Source organism: Mesocricetus auratus, unplaced genomic scaffold, assembly GCF_017639785.1.
Source record: "Mesocricetus auratus isolate SY011 unplaced genomic scaffold, BCM_Maur_2.0 Super-Scaffold_100019, whole genome shotgun sequence".
Lineage (NCBI taxonomy): Eukaryota > Metazoa > Chordata > Mammalia > Rodentia > Cricetidae > Mesocricetus > Mesocricetus auratus.
In genome coordinates, this window is record NW_024429200.1 from 25070438 (window position 1) to 25091305 (window position 20868).

At 38.6% G+C, this 20868-nt stretch overlaps 1 protein-coding gene across 4 annotated transcripts in view; it reads right to left on the bottom strand.

The window, feature by feature from the left end:
- Positions 1-18393: 18393 nt before the first annotated feature.
- The window catches only part of Foxp2 (forkhead box P2), a 517858-nt gene continuing 515383 nt past the window's right edge, over positions 18394-20868 (bottom strand). For all 4 annotated transcript variants that reach the window (XM_021233497.2, XM_040728635.1, XM_040728636.1 and 1 more), the window contains one exon: positions 18394-20868. This exon is cut by the window's right edge and continues 1594 nt beyond it. The gene's annotated coding sequence lies outside the window, so the exon portion shown is untranslated.

A 20868-nucleotide genomic window follows, 5' to 3' on the forward strand; every position in this document is an offset into this window, starting at 1 on the left:
AGAGCCCCATCATGAGAGTAGGATGTACACAGGCAACCCTTTCTTGGGATGAACTCCTGCTTTACAAGACCTCTGTTTTCTTCTTTTCTCTAACATTCAGATAAACTATTTTCTGAAATTCACCCTTCTGTTGTCCATGAAATTAATTTTCTGAGTTTGAGACAACTGACACAGAAGCCACTGGCCAAAGGTAGCTTTTGTGACTATTGATTATAGTCATTGTCAACTGAGTTGGGAAAATATCTAGCGTATTCAAGGTTCCTCACTTTTCTGTGTATACCAACATCGTTTAATCTTGTAGGACATACATTTCACCTAAATTTTCTAGAAATAATACATACACACCCATTCCCAAGCATAATAAATACACTTTAAAGCAAACAATGGAGAAAATCTTGCAAAACATTTCAGCATAATTGGTAAAAATCTTATAACTGTGGATGTTATGTAAAAAAAATAGAGAATGCAGGGAGAGACAGCTACAATTAAAGGGCACCCAAGGGGCAGTATGGAAACTTAATACAGAAGAGCCTTCATCAAATATACGTATATAAAGGTTATCTAAATGAAATCAACAAATAGTGGGGGAGACAGAGTCCCACCTGAACATTTCTTGTCATCGAGCAAAGCTTCTACTACCGAGATTGGATTACATCTAATTGAATTGTTGGTCAAACAGGCCTTACAGGATTCCCCAAACAACCCAAGCTGTTCTGAAAACTATAGATTGTTCTCCAAAATCTGTCAGCACAACTCCATATGAAGACAACACATTCACAATTTTGAAGACAGAGAGGTTAGGTTGGTGCCTACATTAAGGCTTCACCCCTACATTACAGCAGCTTTCAGAAAGGTATTTTCTACAGGCTCTCAAAAGAGAAACATAAACACTAAGCCAGGCACAAACACTTTATTTACACTTGTGTCCTGTCTGCAAGATGTCCCAGGGCAGAGGTAACATAAGTTCGTAGAAGTAACCAACCAATAACTTATTTCACTTAAAGCCTAATCTGACTGATACTGATGGGGTGACCAAGACCCTGAGACTAGATAGCCAAGGGATCTAAGGAAAAACCAAATAACACAGGTCTAAAAAAGGGAAAAAAATGTAGTCATCAAATGTCAATTAAAGGAATGGGCAGTTGTAGTGTATTGGAGGACTCAGAGCACAGCTTACTATACTCAAAGTGAGTACTTTTATAATGACTATTTTTCTGAAATCAAAAAGCAATATTTTCAGCATTTCATACCTTAATATAAAAGTTTACTAATGTGTAGCTGGTTTACTATTCTAGCTATGTTTAGAAAATTGGTCAAGAGCTTTAAATTGACACATTATAATTATTTTCAGTTAAATAAGGATAATATGTTCATGATTAGTATTTTCATGTGGAACATCTAATCTTTCAGAAATATATTTTAATGCTAATTGAGAGAGGCTTGCATTACACTTTCTATTTGGAATTTCTTCTTATTCTTTTAATAATCTCTATCTTATGTTTTATAATATAGATAATGTATTAAAATAGCATACAGATATGTAATTTTAGAAAATAAAGATAAATCTGAGAACCAGGCTGAATTTCTTTTTTCCTAAAGGTTTCATGATCAAAGAATATGCTAAGATTTGGGTAAGTGTTTCCAAAGGTTTGTGTATTAAAGGATGGATGTCAGTGGGAGATAAAGATCACTGTAAGAACCTTAAGTCACTGGGTTCCTTGGTGACAGAGAGAGAGGAATGATGAGCAAATTGGCAAAGAATGGGCTGGCAAAACCAGCAGAGACAGCTGATCTGAACAGGGGAGAGCTCTTGGACCCCAGACCGACAGTTGGGAGGCCAGAATGGGACTGATCTGGACTCCCCAAATGTGAGTGTCAGTGAGAAGGCTTGGACAACCTATGGGGCTCTGAGCTGTGGATCAGTGTCTATCCCTGGTATACAATCTGTCTTCATGTGCCTATAGCACAAAGAGAGATGCTCTCTCAGCCTGGACTCTTAGGGGAGTGCCTTGACCCTACCAAGAGTAAAATGATAGACTCTAGACATCCCCTATGTGGAAGGATTTGGCAATAGGGTGGGAGGGAGGGTGGAAGGGGAGTGCGGGAGGAGGGGAGGGAGAGGGAACTGGGATTGGCATGTAAAACAAGCTATTTAAAATTAAAAAAAAAAATTCCTACACACAAAAAAAAAAGAACCTTAAGTCATTGGAATCTTGCTCCCTTTTCTCTCTGTCTCTCCCACGCCATGTGATGAGTGATTTTTGCTTTACTATGTGGTTTTCTCATGTGTTACCTTATGTTGAGTCTCAAAGTGATAGTATCAACCAATTATGTACTAGAAAAGGGAACTCTGAGACAAAACAAACATTAATTACAGCTCCAGGAATGGAAAGTGAAGTAGCATGGACACCAGCAGCAATATGGTGAAAGGAGGCCTGGGCATCATCAATGTGAGCCTTCCTAACTATTCTTCAGTTAAGTCTGCAGTCTATTCCCTTAGTTTCTAGTTTCCCTTATCACTATTGCACTCCCCCCCTTATTTGCAAACTTGGGGGTAAAGCTATGAAAAAAGAAGGAGGGTTTGTACTCTCTCTTTTTATTTCTCCATTACTTTCATATTTTGAATTTCCCATCACTATTATCCTCCCTGTCTTCCTTCATCTAATGCCCTAATCTCAGCTCCACATTTTTTCTCAATATTTGTTTTATTTAAATTAGAAGCATGCATGCTTCATATTTCAATCCCAGCTCCCTCTCCCACCCCTCCTCCCTTATCTCTCCACCAGCCCCCCCCCCAGCCCCCTACACAATCCCACATCCTTCCCCAGGGAGGGTGAGGCCCTCCTTGGAGGGATCTCCAGAGTCTGTCATTTCATCCAGGGCAGCACCTAGGCCGTTCCCCATGTGTCCAGGCTGAGAGAGCATCCCTTGATGTGGAATCAACTCCCGAAGTTCATTTGTATGCCCAAACACTGATCTTTAGTGTGTTTATGGGTTTATTATTTTCCAAAGCACTTAAGTGTGATTCAAGGTATTGCAATTTAAAAAAAAAAAAGTGAAACTTCTTCCTAGTTGTGAGTAGGGTCCTCCTGAGGCAGATTCCCAGATTTCAGGTACAAGGGAGACAGATATAGCCTGTTGATAAGGACATGCATGCCAAAAGGAATGGAAGGACTCATTCCTCCCATGGCTCTTCCTTCCTAATTTGGAGACATTATTAATATCAGAGTTATGCTAGGCAATACATTTCAAGTTGACGTCCCATTTCTACTCAGGAATAAGCTCCCAAATATCTAAATCGTAACCATGTCATATGCAAATAAAAAGTTCTACAAATCAGTCCACTTCTGAGTTCAGTGCCTCTTCCATCAAAGGTGAGAGTTGTAGTTCATTTTTAAGTATTCTCAATTAAGGAAAAAAATTAAGGAGCACTTTCCAAACCAAAGATTCTACCCCACTACTTAGAGAATCATCCAAAGGAACTCTTGAAATGATTAAGTTTACCAATTTGAGGCAGAGCAGTCAAAAATCTCATGTGGCTAAAATCAGCAACCATTTGATGTTTGCCCCCCACATCAGCATCCTTAAAGAAAGAGATGGTGTCTGTTTTCAGATTAAAACCTGTGGTTCAGAACCTGCTCCTGCAGTTTAATCTCCACCCCAGTGTTTATTTGTACAGATACAACCTAAATGACCTGATTCATTTCTGATTCATTTCATTTGAGCCACTGCATAATCAGACAACAAGAACAGAGCCTTGAGGGGTTTAGAGGTGAGTAGAGAACGTGAAGGCATTGCAGCTGATTTCAATGTAAGAAAGGCAATTAAATCAACTATGACTTGGTCAGCAGAAACACACAGAGAGATGAGATATAAATAGAACTTTAAGATGGGGGGGTGCAGAGGACCAAAGTCCCTTCCTGTGACTACATTCTCAATGATAATTTGACAAAGTCACCAAGGTTCAAAAATTAGGAGGAGAAAATGTAGAACCTTTGACCCAGTATTCTAATTACAATAAGAAAATGCAATAAAATATTCCAGAATGTGAAAACACCTGTAGTGAATACAAAATCATAAAAAAATCCCAGTTCCAAATCATATAATAATGAGACCACAAGTAGAAAACCACCTAGCTGCTGGAATTCTTGTTAGCAAAAAGGAAGCTAAAAAGAAAAAGTAAAATAGCAAAGAGGAAAATTTTGAACCGCAATATGATTCAAACGAGAGTCTAGGCATGTTTAAGATGTTAAAAGCTGTAGTTCTGTTAACAATATCACATGAAGGTGTGCAAAAACCTGATAAATTAAAAAACAAAAATTCTGTCAGAGGGTTAATAGGACATGTTTCCAACAAAGATTTTGGATTCATAATGGCTCTCTAACTCCATTTACACACAAAAAAGTCTTTATATGAGGTGCCATGGCTATCAACTAAACAGAATTAAAGAAGAGCAAGGAAATTTGAAAGTAAGATATTTTTCTGAGTCTTAGAAAATGTTTCTAATTAATTGCACATACAAAGATGATGTTTAGACCAAGCTTCTTTCTTAAGTCTGATATAAGGCATGAAAACCCTTTGAAGTTCCATGTTTACTAACTAATATTCCCAAAAGGTTACATTAAGACCCTCAGTATCTTTTCTACTACACAGCAGTTTAGTGATGGGTGAATTGATGAGCCACAGGTGAGGGTGGATCATTGGAAGACAGAGAGAGAACCAGGAACAGGCAGAATAATCAGACTGATGAGAAAGGAAATCTTGCTGTAGACACACTGGGCCTAGATGGTCAGGCTTTAATGCCAATCATAGCTGCCATTGTCTGGTCAGTCAAGAACTGGAATACATTGACACATTTTCTATAGGTATTGTAAACTGCCCACTTGAACCTTACCCATAGGACCCAATGCTCAGTTCTAGAGAGCGCCAACAGATGTATACTCTTGGTGTCATAAAGAATAAAATTACTTATGAAGAAAGAGATTTTGTAGCTGCTGAGCTCCAAATTTGTTGATTTGCTTTGACAGGTCCAGTTGAACATGCTTTGGATTTCAGTACTTTTGACCTCTTTCATGATACTGTGCTACTCAGCCCTCCTTTTTCAGTGGGTAGGCTCAGAAAAAAGGTGAATATTCACTCAAACTGAGGCTTTTCATTCTCTTGTCAAAACTCTAGAAGTTATTTTCTACTAATATTGCCATATTAATTATAGACGAATTATCAGATGTACATGCAGGTTATGCATTAAAGGAAGAAAATTATGTCAGAGATACAGAATGTGTTGGGGCATTTCCAAAAACAGCTTGTTCAGGAATGGGTCACTGTCTCAAAGGGAACCCAGTCCGGAACAAATTACTCTTAGCTGTATTACTGGAGCTCTGAGTATATTTGAAATCCATGGCTCACTTTCAATTAGTGTAACTTTCAAGAGTCTCTGTTGTCTATTTGTTTTAATTGAAATATTAATGCTTTTCAGGGTGAAATCTGATTTTCAAAACCGCACTGACTTGCACAGTGCTGAGCTAACACTCACTCCCCCCTCTTCCACTGGGAAGAGAACTGGAGTTAATGTGTTCAGGACAGGAATAGCATCAATTCGAGCACCGCATCACTTACATTGATCTTCCAGAGCTTTGAACAAAGAACAGAATATTAGTCCCCTCATTGCCCAAGGAGGATGTTAACCTGAACCTCTGCAAGAGTGAGGACACTACGAAAGTCACCTTCCCCCGCTGGATGGGCCAGCTTCCAACTGTGAACGGGAACTTGGTTAGAGTAAAAGATTCTTTGTCGGGTAGGTGGAAATTGTGACATTAGGGACTAGCCTGGGCTAGGGGATAACACTTCAATGAAATTTGCAAGTTCATTTTGATTTATATACCTGTTGGAGCTGAGACTTTAAATGCACAAGGCTTTTAATCTAGGTATTTTAAACACTACTTGATACCATGGACTCGTGTCACTCAACAGAGAGTACTTCAAGGCCAGAGCTATCTCTGAACCAGAATAAGACCCCAGGAAGGCTGATTCAGCCCAGAGCATTTGGGACGGGGTTATTTTCTTTTGTTTCAACATTCACTTTTGACAGACTGGCTTTTCTCTTTGCCCCTGCTGGAGAGCTAATAACTTCCTTCATGTTCAGCTTACTCTAGTCACCCCATACAGGCTAGTGCAGCTAACTCCACATGCAGGTATGACATGTCCCTTATTTATACTTGTTTCCATCCATAATTACTGTCAAAATACCCTAATCACTAAAGTGCAGGGACAGATTATATAGTGGGACAAAATTACAGGAAAAAAACATTCATGCAAGTCTTCCAAGGAGCCATTGTTAGAAGATGATAGCCAAATCCTTCCCTGTCACAGGCAGGGTGATTTGTTCCAGAGATTCCTGAAGATTCTGCATACATCTGAGAGTTTCACAACTGTGATGAACATTGAAAATAAATAACCCAAATCAGCTTGGCCATATTAACTCTAAAATTCGCTTTACTAGTGAGATAGAATTTACTTCAGGCCACCTGGGTCAATAGCCTTGGAGAGGGAATTCCAGAGATGAAGGCTCTTCATAGAAAATGCTCAGCCTTCAGACCTGTGTAGTTCTAAATCAGAGGGCTTAGCACCTGCAAGCTCTCCAGCTGCTCTGAGGGCAAGCCCAGGAAAGAGGTGGCCATTGGACAGAACCTAAATCCCCTCTCTACTGCCTCTCCCTCAACCCTGAAACAAAATGCCGTTGAGGTCTGCTACCTTGATTCCCCGTGAAAGCAAAGAGGCAACTCATGAGGTATGGAAGCCTGGAGGGAACAAAGGCAAGTATGGACGTGTGTGAGCTCATACTTTGGTATGATGAAAAGTGGGTACTCTTCAAAAGGTCTGCTCTGTGGCAGAGGGGCTCGTTACTGAGAGCAGAGCCGTACTGCCCGCACAAAGGCAGGTGGGGAGGCAAGGGGCTCACTGAAGTTAGAGCACAGATAATATGGAAGCAAAGATCGTTGAATCTTAAAATCTGATGGCTATATGCGAAGCCATTTAAAGCAGTAGGGGGGAGCAAAGGGCAGTGCACAGAAGAGGCTTGGAGATGTACTTTTGTGTGTAAAATGGCCAGGTAGCTTTTGTTTTGTGGGAATGGTAGTTGAAATTGGATTTTATCGCTACCAGCGAAAATGAAAATAAACCCACGTAGGCAAAATAATACCCTCTTCCCTAGGAAGAAACTCACATCTTAATTCCAGGAACCAGGGAATATATTGTTACCTGGCAAAGGAGAATTAAGGATGGAGATGAATTAAGTTTCTTGATCACCTAAACCTAAAATAGGGAGATTATTTTGGGTTATCTACAGATGCTCAGAATCATCACAAAGGTCCTTAGAAGCCAAGGAGGCAGGCAAAAGATGTCGGGCTCAGGGGATGTAAGAAGAACTGAGTCCCTTGAAGCTCTTCAGAATAAGAGGTATCTAGAGGCTGAAGTGGGAAAGTGCTGGCCTCCAAGAAACAATGCAGCCCTTCTGATGCTATGAGCTTAGTTAACCTGGTTGGGACTCAGGAACAAAATCAATTTGTAGGGCCGCTGAAGGGATACAGTTCATTATGTGAGGGAAGGCATGACAGCAAGACTACATGGCTCTTGGCTAAATCGCATCCCTGGTCAGGAAAGAGAGAGAGAGAGAGAACAGCACATGGGGCATCTGTAAAACCTCAAGGCCTGCCCCCAGTGACTCACTTCCTGCAATTAAGGTCTGCTTCCTAAAAGTTCCACACCTTCTGAAACGGTGTCATCCTTTGAGAACCACATGCTCAAACAGATTAATCTATGGAGACATTTTATATTTAAACAACAACAGGAAATCCATGTTTTCTGCTCTGAGACAATGTACTGTGTTGCAGCAGCAACAGAAAATTAACACAGGACCTGATAGTCAGCTTGATGTATGTCCTAGTTTGCTTTCCTATTGATGCACTGAAATATTCTGATCAAACGCAACTTGAGAGGGAAAGAGCTCATTTGACTTACAGGTTACAGCCCATCGTTGGGGACAGTCAAGGCAAGAATGAAAGCAGAAAACATGAAGAATTTTGCTTGCTGGCTTGTTTCTACTGCTATCTCAATTACCTTTTTTGTATAACCGGAACCCAATTGAATTGGATGGCACCATCCACAGAGAGCTTGGCTCTATGATTGACAATTATCAACATGCCTTACAGAAGTCTCTATAGGCCAACATGGTGGAGGCAGGTCCTCAACGGAAACTCTTTCTTGGGTTTGTGTAAGGTTGAGAAAAATTAACCAGCGCCATGTATAAATTTGTAGTTTGTGCTTTAGGCTTTGTCTTGGGTAAAGATGGACAGGAAATCAACATGCACTTCATGAAATCAACTAGCGCTTGGGGGAAAGAGTGGAATTTGTTGCCTAAGTGGAAAGCATGCTATTCTTTATGCTTGGTTAGTCAACTAGCATTGGGATTTCATCTCCTATACTCTATGTGGTAACCTGGTGGGAATGGGAACACAGTTTAGCACTTAGAAGACCTAATTCCTAGTGCATAGTCAAGCCCAAACCTACAGAGAAGATCCTAAGGAGTGACCTGCATACAGCCATATAGGTAAAAGCAACTGAAGCAAGAGATTGGCAAAGAGGTAAACAATCATATGCCATGGTTGTTCAGTGCACCTGAAGTCCTGTGTTGTAAGACACTTCTCTTTATGTATCAAGCCAAACAAAAACAATGAAAAAAACTCCATGCTTCTTGCTTTACTTTGATTTTCTGCATGTATTTAAGGTCATTCAAAAGTGAAAGGTTGCCTTAGAAAAGAATTCTAGGACATAGAAAATGGATTTCCAAATCACCAGCTTACGATAACAAGAGGCAAAAGACTGAGAAATGTACCTGAGATTACATATACAATGTCCTCACTTGTCTTTTACTGAGTGATATGTGTAGAAGAAAAATGTCAGGTTTTGAAATGTGACTCAGACATCATCTGCTTGCAGAAATGGTTTACTTAGCATAGTTCCTGGCCCTTGGCTATTCCTCATCAAGTGTGATTTGACAGAAGTTGATGACTTGAAAGGTTGAAGCAATCCGGAGACAAACATTCTTTGGTTAAAGTAAAGTGTTACCTATATTGTGTCTCACTCATCCTATGACTCTTAACTACTGGTGACCTAATTATACACATATGTATATAATTAGGTCACCAGTAAATATATATGGGATGATTGCTGCTAACTGAACTTTAGAATTGAAGACCAGTGAGTTCATGAGCCTGGGGTGTGGTCTACTATGAATGAGCAAGCATATTTTCAATACAATTGGCTACCTAATCATGTGTTGCAAACTTGCCTGATGTATCTGGATGTGTAAGCAATTATGTTCTTGCTAAAAGCCTTGCTGGGTAATGGTTTTTGTTCTCCATTTCTTACAACTGAACTAGCAGAGGGTAGAAATTGGTACTCAATATCTTCTATTTTGCTTTTTTTTCAAACCTTGTTTCAATTAAGCTAGCCAACTGATCCAGCTATTATTATCCCTACAAACACTGAAACAAAAAGCTAAACAAAACAAAACAAAACAAAAAACAGAAAGCATAGGTAATAGCAAGAGTAGTTTTTGTAATAATAAAAAAGGCTATAGATTGTATTACTTCATCCTTTATATGGGATCACATTTACTGAGTTCTCTTGGTAACACTGTTGACTGAGTATGTAATGCATGTGGTTCTTACTTTAAGAAATGCCTCTTAAGAGTACATTTGTTTTTGTTTTTGTTTTTGTTTTTTTGTTTTTCTCAGTAGCTAGTCATATAAGCCTCCACTAAGGTGTTTAGAGAGCCTCTCTAATATATCATGTATGCATTGATTGGCAAAGAACTAAAGCCAACATTCTTGTTGTTACCTGCATTGATTTGGAAATAAAGCAGACCTTAAACAAACTGAAAGACAGCAATGTTAATCATAAACTATATGATTTGGTGCCTCTCAAAACATGTGCTTGTAATTTCTACCTAAGGATATTTACTGCATGTAACATTCCTGTGGTCTTCGTAACCTACGTGCTTTACACTTTTATCTTTCAATGTGACTTTGTCATGTCTCCCTATGCAAAACCAAGCTGATAGTTCCTGCATAAACAGTAGGAAGTGTACTTCAATTCCAGCTCTGTGCCACGGTGTAACTTTATCGATGTCACTGTAGTCTTGCCAGCTTTCATTTCTCCTATCTGATAAAAGAGATTTCACATAGCACATAATAGCTATGAGCTTCCAATAAGATGATGTTCAAGCTTGCCTACAGTGTCTCAGCATACAAAAAAGTTCTCTGTCTTTATTAAAACAGTTGCTGTGGGTTCAGAAAATGTGAACTTTTTAGCTGAGATTTGTAAAAGATGAAAATATGTGGGTTCTTTTCATGATCCCCAATTGACCATCCTGAGAGGAATTATACAAAAGGACAAAATCTACACTTATCGAATGCATTCATTTGTGAACCTTAACAGTACATGTTAAAGCTTTTGTTGTTTACATATTAATCCAGATTTATGTACATGGGTGTTGGATTCATGAAGCCAGTATGAACAAAAAAACTGTCCATACCGGCTGAGCAACTGATTAAAAACCTTCAATGACAAAGGAGAGTTTGGTATGTTCCCTATCCCACGGCATAATTAAAATTTCTTTTGGACTATCTTTAGGCCCCTAAGGGCATTCCTTGCAAAACGCCTATTGGAACTAAGATCCTGATAACAGTTAAAAAGCATTGGAATGCTTTCATTTTACAAAACACTATTCTCTGCCTATGTAAGGGCAAAGAATGTCATTAGCATCTGAACCATATGAGAGATTCCCCTAATGGGATGCATGGATTTCCCTGGGATGGGAAATAGAAGAGATCTGGGTAGTCTAGGGGTGGGTAGGGATGTGAAAATGAGGGGACTGGGTTGGGTGTGGATGGAGGGGAATAGTACTGAAAGAGATGTCTTGATGTGGGGGCATTTTGGGGTACGGTAGAAACATGGTACCTGGGAAACTCCCATGAGTCTACAAGGATGACCCCAGGTAAGACTCCTAGCAATAGCAGACATGACCAACTTCTGTGATCATATTGGTGATGGAGTGAGCAGCCCCTCCTTTTAGCAGCTATGACAAGCTAACATGTGCTTGCATGACCTTGCCATTCCTGTCCTGGTCACTAAGAGGTCAGATGCCCTCCTCGTGGCAAGGAACCAATCAGAAGTTAGGTGTCAGGGCTGTGCTTTTCAGCTCATGGTGTGCTTTATGGACAGTGACATGCAGAGCATAGCAACCTTCCTGGGAGGGCCTATGGGCCATAACAACCAGTTGACCAATCAACACAGGGCAAGTCGTCCAAACCTGGAAGGGCACCAATCCTGAGACTGTTTCATACCCTTAGACACTCCCCTTATGCTGCCCTTTAAGATTCCTGCCTCAAAGTTTCTCAGGGTCTTTCTCTGGCCATCCACTGTGGTGAATGAATGAAAGACCTGAACTAATGGGATTAGCTCATTAAACAACTACAATAAAAGACTCTTTGCTTTTGCATCGAAATGAGCCTTTTGGTGATTTTGGGATTCAGAATTTGGGCACAACAGTGACCACCCCAATTGTCATCAGAGAGCTTTCATCCATTAACTAATGGAAACTGATGCAGAGACTCACAGCCAAGCACTGGGCCAAGCTTGAAATCCTGTTAAAGAAAGTGGATAAGAATTGTTTGAGCCAGGAGTGTCAAGGTCATCACAAGGGAACACACAGAAACAACTAACCTGCGTTCATACGTGCTCACAGAGACTGGAACGACAGTTAGGAAATCTGCATGGGAATAAACTAGGTTTCCTACATATATGTGACAATTGTGTAGCTTGTAGGACTCATAGCAGTGGGAGCAGAGCCTGTCCCCAATGCTTTTGCTGACTTTTGAGAACTTGGTCTCCATACTGAGTTGACTCTTCCAGCCTTAAGATAAAGGGAGGAGCTTAGTCCTACTGTAACTTGATATGCCATGTTTTGTTGAAACCCATGGGAAGCCTGCCCTTTTCTGACAGAAACAGAGAAGGAATAGATGGGGGAAGGGTTAGGTAGTAGGGGAAAGGGGGGTGGAGAGGAAATGGGAGGAGAGGAGGGAAGGGACACTGAAGTTTGGAGGCAAAATACAACCGGGCAGTGGTGGTGCACGCCTTTAATCCCAGCACTTGGGAGGCAGAGGCAGGTGGATCTCTATGAGTCTGAGATCAGCCTGTCCTACTGAGTGAGTTCCAGGACAGGTCCTGTCTTGAAAAAAAAAATAAGTGAATACATTTAATTTTTTAAAAAAGAAGAGAGATTACCCCCATCTTGTAACTTGTAACCATAACTGCCTCTCATATTTCTACCAACGTATTTTAAAATTTAAAACTCTATGACTACTTCCATGTGGGGATGTGGCACCTGGGGTGATGTGGCTACCCATATCACAGGCCATGGTCATTCAAATTTGGCTCTTGAATAAACTACCTTTTATTCCCTTTTAGGTGAGAACTGTGGTGTGTGTTTGTTTTGAGTCAATAACAGTTTTAGAGAGTTGGTGAATGCCTTCCACCATGTGTGTTCTGGGAAGTAACCACAGGCTCTTAGCTCTGTAGCAGGTATCTGCTGAGTCTCCTCACTGGCCCTAGGATTTTAACATGCATTTAAAGTGAGCTCAGATATTTTTCTCATAGTGAACTTCTCCTGTAAGCTTTCTTATACAAGACTGAATGGACCAAATGGACATGGTGCTGATCAAAAATGCTGTTCTTCTGGCCTCATTCCCTCAAGAACAAAGACCTGTGTATTTCTTCCTTCTTCCAATCACCCATCTTTGCTTTTACTCATTCCTCTAACACATTGTTCTTCCTATCCATTTCACTGGTTTTCAAACCGTGTGCAGCAGGTTTAGGTAAGTATTCTGCATTTTAAACCACTTTTGGGGGAAGACTCTTGCTGACTTTATTTCCAAAGCTCTTTGGCTGTTTTTGGAGTGGAGTTACAAAGCGGTGGACTTAAATGATTACCTGACACTGAGAAAATATTGTAAATTTAACTTACAGAACACATCGTGTATTATCCATATTTCAGCAAGAAAACATTTATGTATCAATTATAGTCTGCAGGGTTCTGCTCAGTTTTTTGAGGGGATCCTCAGTCAGAGGAACCAACACTGCCTACATCTGAATCAGGGTTGCTTTGGCCACAATTCCAAAGAGAAAGAAAGTTAATCTATTATCATGGCCTCCCTCTTAGAATTTTGAAAGGGTGAAGGACTAAAGATAGATTTGGAAAGATAATTCCAAAGAGAGTTCAGTAGGGTATGCCTGTTACCTGAGGCAATACATTTTATTCAACCTGACTTCCATGCGGATACTTTTTCTTTATATCCATGTCCTTCTTAGCCAATTGGTAAGTCTAAGCCAATTGGTAAGCCTTCTTTTCAGTTGATATCCAACACAGCAGTTGCATATGTTAAATAAGATGAGACCATGGAGTATGAAAAAACAAAGGGATTAAAGTAGTGGAGAAAGTTAATGACCTCTTGATATTGAAAAGTTAGGTTCTTCCTCCAGAAAGAGCACACCAATTGTATAGCTGGAGTTTCTGTTCCACACAGTCCCACAGCCTTTTAGTCCTAAATAAACACACAGAGGCTTATATTAATTATAAACTATTAGGCCAATGACTCAGGTTAGTTCTCACTTAATTATTAACCCATTTCTATTAAACTGTGTATTGCCACAAAGATGTGGCTTACCAGGAATGCTCTGGCATGTTACTCCTTCAGTTGCTGCATGGCATCTCTCTGGCAGCTCCTCTCCATCTTCCCCTTCTCAACATTCTCCTAGTCTGGTAGCCCCACCTACTCTTCCTGCCTGGCTACTGGCCAATCAGCATTTATTTATCAACAAAAAAAGAAACATAAATTCACAGCATACAGAAGGACATCCCCCATTAAAATTGGTTATCAAACACCAAATGTTCACCTCTGAAAACATATTAAAGTAACATTATACAGACTGAACAGCTTATATTTTTTAATATATTTGTATACACATACATGTATTTAACAGATCCACTTTAAAGTTGTGTTGGTTAAAACAATTTGTTCCTTACTTGGACCCAACTGAAAGTAGGACATTATGTATCTGTCTCTTTTGCTTTGGCTAACAGCACAGAGCTAAGTCGTTATTATCGCTTTACATTGTGGGAAGAACAAAGCTCCACAGGACAGATTGATAACCAACCAGATGAGGGGGCCTATTGTCTATGTAGGCAAGGATGCACCATGGAGCAGAAGCAATCATCTCCTGAAAACTAGATGCAGCCTCTCCGGCAGTAAATATATTAGATGGACCACACTGCAGAACACGAATTGAGGCACTGATGGATGAGACCACATAGATCAGAATTGCTTAATTATATACACTCCTTGATCTTTGTTCAGGTCCTTCCTGTAGCTTCCTGTAGTTTCCTGGAGGTGGACTTGGGTCTCTGGGACCCTTTATTCATTCCTTTTTCCTGATATAGACCCATTGAGCAAATTTCTTCTTCTCACCATTAATTATAGCTTCAGCTGGCACGTTCAGACACATGGACGAGTCTCACTTGTGGGGTTGCTGCCCCTAACCTTTTGCTTTAAGAACTCCAGCTATAACACTATATGGCTGGGGAACCCAGGCTTCTGCAGACAGAGTCAGAATCTACTGGGAGAGGATCTCATTTTCTTTACCACTGGATAAAGACCTTTCTGTCTCAAAGCAATTTAGGTACATAAAGATCAGGCAGCTATTAGCTGTGTAGCCAATTAGCGGTGAAGTAGCTTTAAGACCAAGATTTCTCAATCCTCCAGTCCCCTCATTTCAAGCCAGCTTCTCTCAATCAGAACAAATAACTCATGATTTATTGAAGTTGGGTATTGATCAGCACTCAAAAGCTTCACACATTTGCTTTATTTTACCTTTGGAAAAACAATTTCTTAGATCATGATTACTAAATTTAGTCATTGAATTTAGATTTGAGTGAATCAAAAGATCTCAAAGCTGAAAATGACCTTCAAGAACATCTGCTAAAATGCTCTATTTTTTTATTGGTACATGTAAGCATACTGTTACATGGGGCTAAAGTAATCTTCTTGAGGGGATGTCACTGACTCAGGAAACCTAAGGTGGGAAATTAAGTCTCTAGAAACCCAGATCAGTGGTCTCAGATACCCATCTAGTATGTATTTCCAAAAATCAACAAGAGGATGTACCATACCTGATAGGACTGGAATTTCCTCAAAGTTACCCTAACACATTGATTTGCATCAATACTTGGGCTTCCTCTCCTCACTTTTTGTATATAGGTATGTGCATGAACATTTTATTTAATTGTCTAATACTTTTTCAGTTAACTTTGAGGTAATATCTATTATCAAAACCCCAGGAATATAAGTGAAGGCATGGCATTTTCAGTGTGGTTTTGAAATTCTCACAAGGAAGGTATGTTCCGTGTTTCCTAAAAACAGAGTTCACTTCTTTTTATAAAGGCTCTGCTAATTTGTTTTCTCATGAATTTGTGGACCAAAGTACAGTCGTTGGGTAGAAAAAACTAAATGAATTATTTTTGTGTTGTTATGTAGTTGAATTTCAAGACTCTCAAGTCAGTGCTCACTTAAATTTTCATGGGGCTTCATTTTTTGAATAGTTTAAATTTTTAGCTTAAGAAAGAATGGGAATATAGTGTTCCAATAAATTTATACCATGAGAAATGTTTTTATATGATTTATTTCTAAGAATTTTTTCCCTCCAGGACATTTGATCAAAAGGACTAGTACTTTTGAGATGTTGTATCTTTTTCAGAATACTTGAATATATTTGAAGGAGAGTTATGTAGGGAGGCCAGATCAGGTGTTCTTCCTAGTGTCAGATGCATCAGGATGCTAGGTGGCCACTGATGCCACAGGAAAGAAGAGAGCAATAGCAAGGAACCTTTGTTCTCTATTAGTATCCCTGAGCATTATTATGGAAATATACACATTGCTTAGCACAATTTCCATGAAGGAATAGCAACTACATAATTAACATGGGGACATTTACAAATGTCTGAACAGGGAATGATGTAGTTACTCCAGGTACAAAGGGATGGTGATGTCTTTAGCTTTGCAACAGTGACTTAAAGAGTTAAAAATCACCTTGTGTTCCTAGAAGAAACATTTTCTTAAATACATGCCTACATTTTTTATTTCCTTTTCGTTCACTTTCACTTCTGCCTGTGAATCTTCATGGTCTTTTTTTATTATAATGTCAAAAGGTCAAAAGCAAAGGGAGGACTAATGTGTTGTATAAACAATTTACTTTTTTTTTCTTTTTGGTTTTACGAGACAGGGTTTCTCTGTATTGTTTTTGGAGGCTGTCGGTCCAGCCTGGCCTCCAACTCACAGAGATCCGCCTGCCTCTACCTCCCGAGTGCTGGGATTAAAGGCATGTGCCACCACTGCCCGGCACAATTTACATTTTTTAAGATAGTAACAATGGAAACTAATGACCCATGAATTTGGGAGATAAGGTTCACTTCAATTTTAAGCAACACAATAAGGGCTGCAGAAATGGCTCAATAGTTAATGAGCATTGGATACTCTCTAAGGGGACCTGGGTCTGTTCCTAGCACCCACACAGTGACTCACAATTATCTGTGACTCCAGCCCCAGGATATTTGAGGGTATTAGAGACGTACATGATAGTGCACAGACATCTAGGCAAACATACACATGTAAAATAAAGTTTTTAAAAAGAGAGGAAAGGAAAATACTTATATCAAAAACTTGAGTGGGTGTTCACAGCAAAGTTTCAAATTAAAATATATATCTTGGCTTACAATCCTTCTTTGTTTTCTTATGTGTGTATGTGTAGGCATATATATATATATGTATAATTAGAATGTCAGAGTCTCCTATAAGCTGTAAACCTCCCATAAGATAAGCTACCAAAGCTGGTCCTGATTTCCACTGCTTGTCCATCTCTTCAGTGCTACATGTTTTATTTTAGTCTGGACTGATGATGACGAGAGCAAGGAATGTGCCAGATCTCCAATGAAGCCATCCTTGACTTTCTCTGGTTATATATTCTTTTGAAGTCATTGTGTACACTCTTTAAAGAGTTTTCTTTAATGTCTAAAAACTGAATAGTAATGTGAAGAAGATTTGTCTCATTAACATTCCAGTGTTAGAATCTGCCTAAATATGTTTTTCTACAACACATACAATAGTGTTAATATAGCACAATAATGGCTGCTTCATCATTATTTCTGATCCGGGAAATGCATATGACTTAGCATTGGAATTGGAGTTTGTTTAGTTATATTCTATATTATTTTTAATTTTTAAAAATTTGAAAGTAACTCGTGACCAACATTTTAAAAGCATTTGATTTTCTTCTGACCTCACAAAATATATCTCTGTAGCATTTATCTAAAGGATGTCATGATCTTGAATATAGAGCTAAATACAAAGTGTTTGCCAAATCAATCTTGCTTCTTTCTTATGCTGTTCGTTTTAATCTCTAAGTTATTTTCCCTGTATTAAATTATACAAGGTCCCAGTACTTTAGTCTTATTATATTATTGTTAGTCCGTTAACAAAATACACTGGACAGGGATACTTAATATTCATTTCCTTCCAACTAATCAATATGAAAAAAAGGAATTTAAAGTTCAAGAAAATGTATCTTGCATTCACATTTCTTTTAAAACAATTCTGTATCCTGTGGACAGCATTTTAATCATTTACCCTTTCACTGAGATGACAGACAGCTTTAATTATGCATAAAATAAAAATATACCCAACACTTTTATTTTCCATTTTTCCTTCTAAAATCTTTTTGTTGCTGGGAAGTAACAAAGACATCATACGTTTCTTGTTGGGTTGTGTCTCTTAAAATGTCTAGAATTTACCCCCAACCTTCTATAAATCTATCCATAACTTGTATCTAGTGTTTTTGTGCATTCCCCAAATAATGGTAGTATGTCATGAAAATGATCAATATGCGTGTGGAGGGATATCAAACAAACATAAAAAACCATCATAAAGTTAGGGATACTAATCTCTTCATGTTTTAAGGTTTGACTTTTATAATTCCAAGGTCTATATGAATAAAACAGGGAAATATACAATTAAGGCTACCAAGTAGCAAATTTGAACCCAAGGATAATTCTTATTGGGATGCATCTGACAAGCAGCTAAAAGCTTTATTGACTAAATTTGAGTATGATTTGCTTTAAGATCCCCAAGTTCTTAGTAATTCATTTTTTTAAACAAATTGCAGGACATGGGCACACAAGTTTATGGTTTGTCTCTATTGAAGAATAGAAGAATAAAATCCTAGTGGTTATAAATGGGTCAAAAAGAATTAATTTTTTATTTATACTTCAGAAAATGTAACCAACTGAATGAAATGGTTTCATATACATTTTTACATCCAGCAGTAGTGACACACTGTTCGCACATTAATTCTATAGGAAAATGTACAAACTTCTTTTCCACTAAGTCAGATTTGTCAAGTGTTCTTGGGTGGAGAGCAAAAAAGTCTCTTTCACTGCAATCTGAATGAATGAAGTAACGAGAAAGCCATGTTACTTTCAATAGCTAATGTGACAATAAATTTACTGTCCAGGTGTGTGTTAATATTGACATGAGTAATGAGAGGTCTTTCAATTTCTCAAAAATGTAAACGCCCAATTTGAAAACTTTACAAAATAATCTATTGGATTTTGCAACTGAATTTGCCCAGGGACATTGATGTCCTGAAGCACTTATTTTAAGTGTACTTCTGTCACTCCATTCCTAGTTGGCTGCTCCTCAATTTCATAATCATACAGAAATGCATTCTTATAAAGATAGTCACCGAAGACACAGAATGTTGATGCCGTTTCCCTTTATCTGACTTATCTAAAGGAAACCCAGTTAGTGGTAATTCTACCAAATACTTTAACAGTCACATAAAATTTTAATTGATTTTCAAACAATACAACGGTGCCATGAATCCAACCACATAGAGTATAAGCCGTAAGCCCACTAGGTATAAGCAGTTGTGTCTTTGTAGACTAAAACTATGTAAAATAGAATCTGATAACTCCCTGGTGTTAGAGGTAGACAGTTTTCTTTCAAATCCTAGGTTTGGTCCTTTATTTTATTCAGCAGTGAAAGCCATGAATACAGAACAAATAACAGCTGTTACAATTCTCAACCATGACTTCTAACGTCAGAGAATTCAAAGTATGAACATAGTACACAGTAATGAAAAGTATCAAAAATTAGTTTACCTCAAAGAAGATAAATAAAACAGGTAATATCCCACCAATACATAAACAGATGTTTGTGCTACAGTTAAAATTTGCTGTATACAAAAGATCATAGTCCCCATAATCAGTTTATGGTAGAAGCAAGAATACATGAGCCATTTAAATTGTCAGACATTATGCTTTATAAGGTATGCACAGAAGTTCAAGCAATAAATACATACATTAGTTCAAAGCCTTACAATAGCTACGCAAAGCAGATGCAGAAAAGCAGGTTTGCTATTACTAGCAAGCAATGATAGAAGAGTAAAAATCCATGAAATGCATTAAAGCAACATTTTTCTTAGAAAAAGTCTGGTCATTTATGGGTCCACCAACATTTTTACATAATATGCACAATTATCAAAATACAGACCAAGCATTTCAGAAAACTCCAAAAAACCTAAAGTCTATTTTCAAAGCAATTGCAGTTTTGGAGGTTTTTCTGGTATAATGTGCAAGCAGCTATTTTTTAAAATTGTATTCATATAAAACCCATGCAAAACTCTACAGGTATATGCATTCTGTGGCTGAGACTTCCTTTCAAAAGTTCTGAAACTGAGGTATGCATACTTTAGCATTGTAGTCTTAGGCCACCCTCCTGATGGTACAACACTCCAAGTTACATCCAGTCCATCAAAGCTTTTTGAACATGCACCCGAAAGACTCGTGGCCCTTTCAGATAGCCTTACAGCAGTATCCTAGACATCAGAGAACCACCCTTCAGAATACCAGTCTCCCTTTTGATACCATGTCAATAACTTCCCGTTCGTTGATCATGACCCAAAGACAAACATAATGAAAAGTAGCAGTTACTGTGACGTTCTCATGTTTCATGCAATCTGCCATAATTGTTCTAACTTTTTTCTTTTTTTTCCTTTTTTTCCTTTTTTTCTTTTTTTTCTATTTTTTTCTTTTTTTGCAGAGGTAGAAGCTTTCAGAAAGCCTTTTGGGTAAGTGGGAAAACCCTTTTGAAAGCCGTTATGTCCTTTTATTTGGTGTGATAGATGACTGGGTATCTCTCTAACTCTATTTGCTGACTTCAGCAAAGGAAACATTGAGCTTAGTTTGCAAGAACCGGCCCATCACATGGAACCGGGACATATGTTAAGCTCTAGCAGCCACCTTCTGTCAAAACTGTTTGTAAAGCAATAACCATAATCAGGTTATGAGGTCCCTTGGTTGGGGGAAAAAGTATTATCAAGACTTGGCACAGCACATGAAAAGCAACACGTAAAGTCTCTAGGTTTTAAGCAAACATCTGACTATGCTATCTTCAACTACACCATAATGTATTATCATAGTTTTGGGGTTTAGAGTTGTGAAGAAAATCAGCATTCCAACAATTTGGCCTGCACAAGTCTTTGAAGGGAGTGTGTTAGTGTTCATATCCCGTATAAGAAGAGGCAGAATTATATGTAACTTTGGTTTGACTGAAAATAAATACCATGGGCTACACTTGCTATAATCTTTGCTTTCAGTGTAAAAACTCAGCTAGATCACTTTAAAATCAATAGGAAATTAAT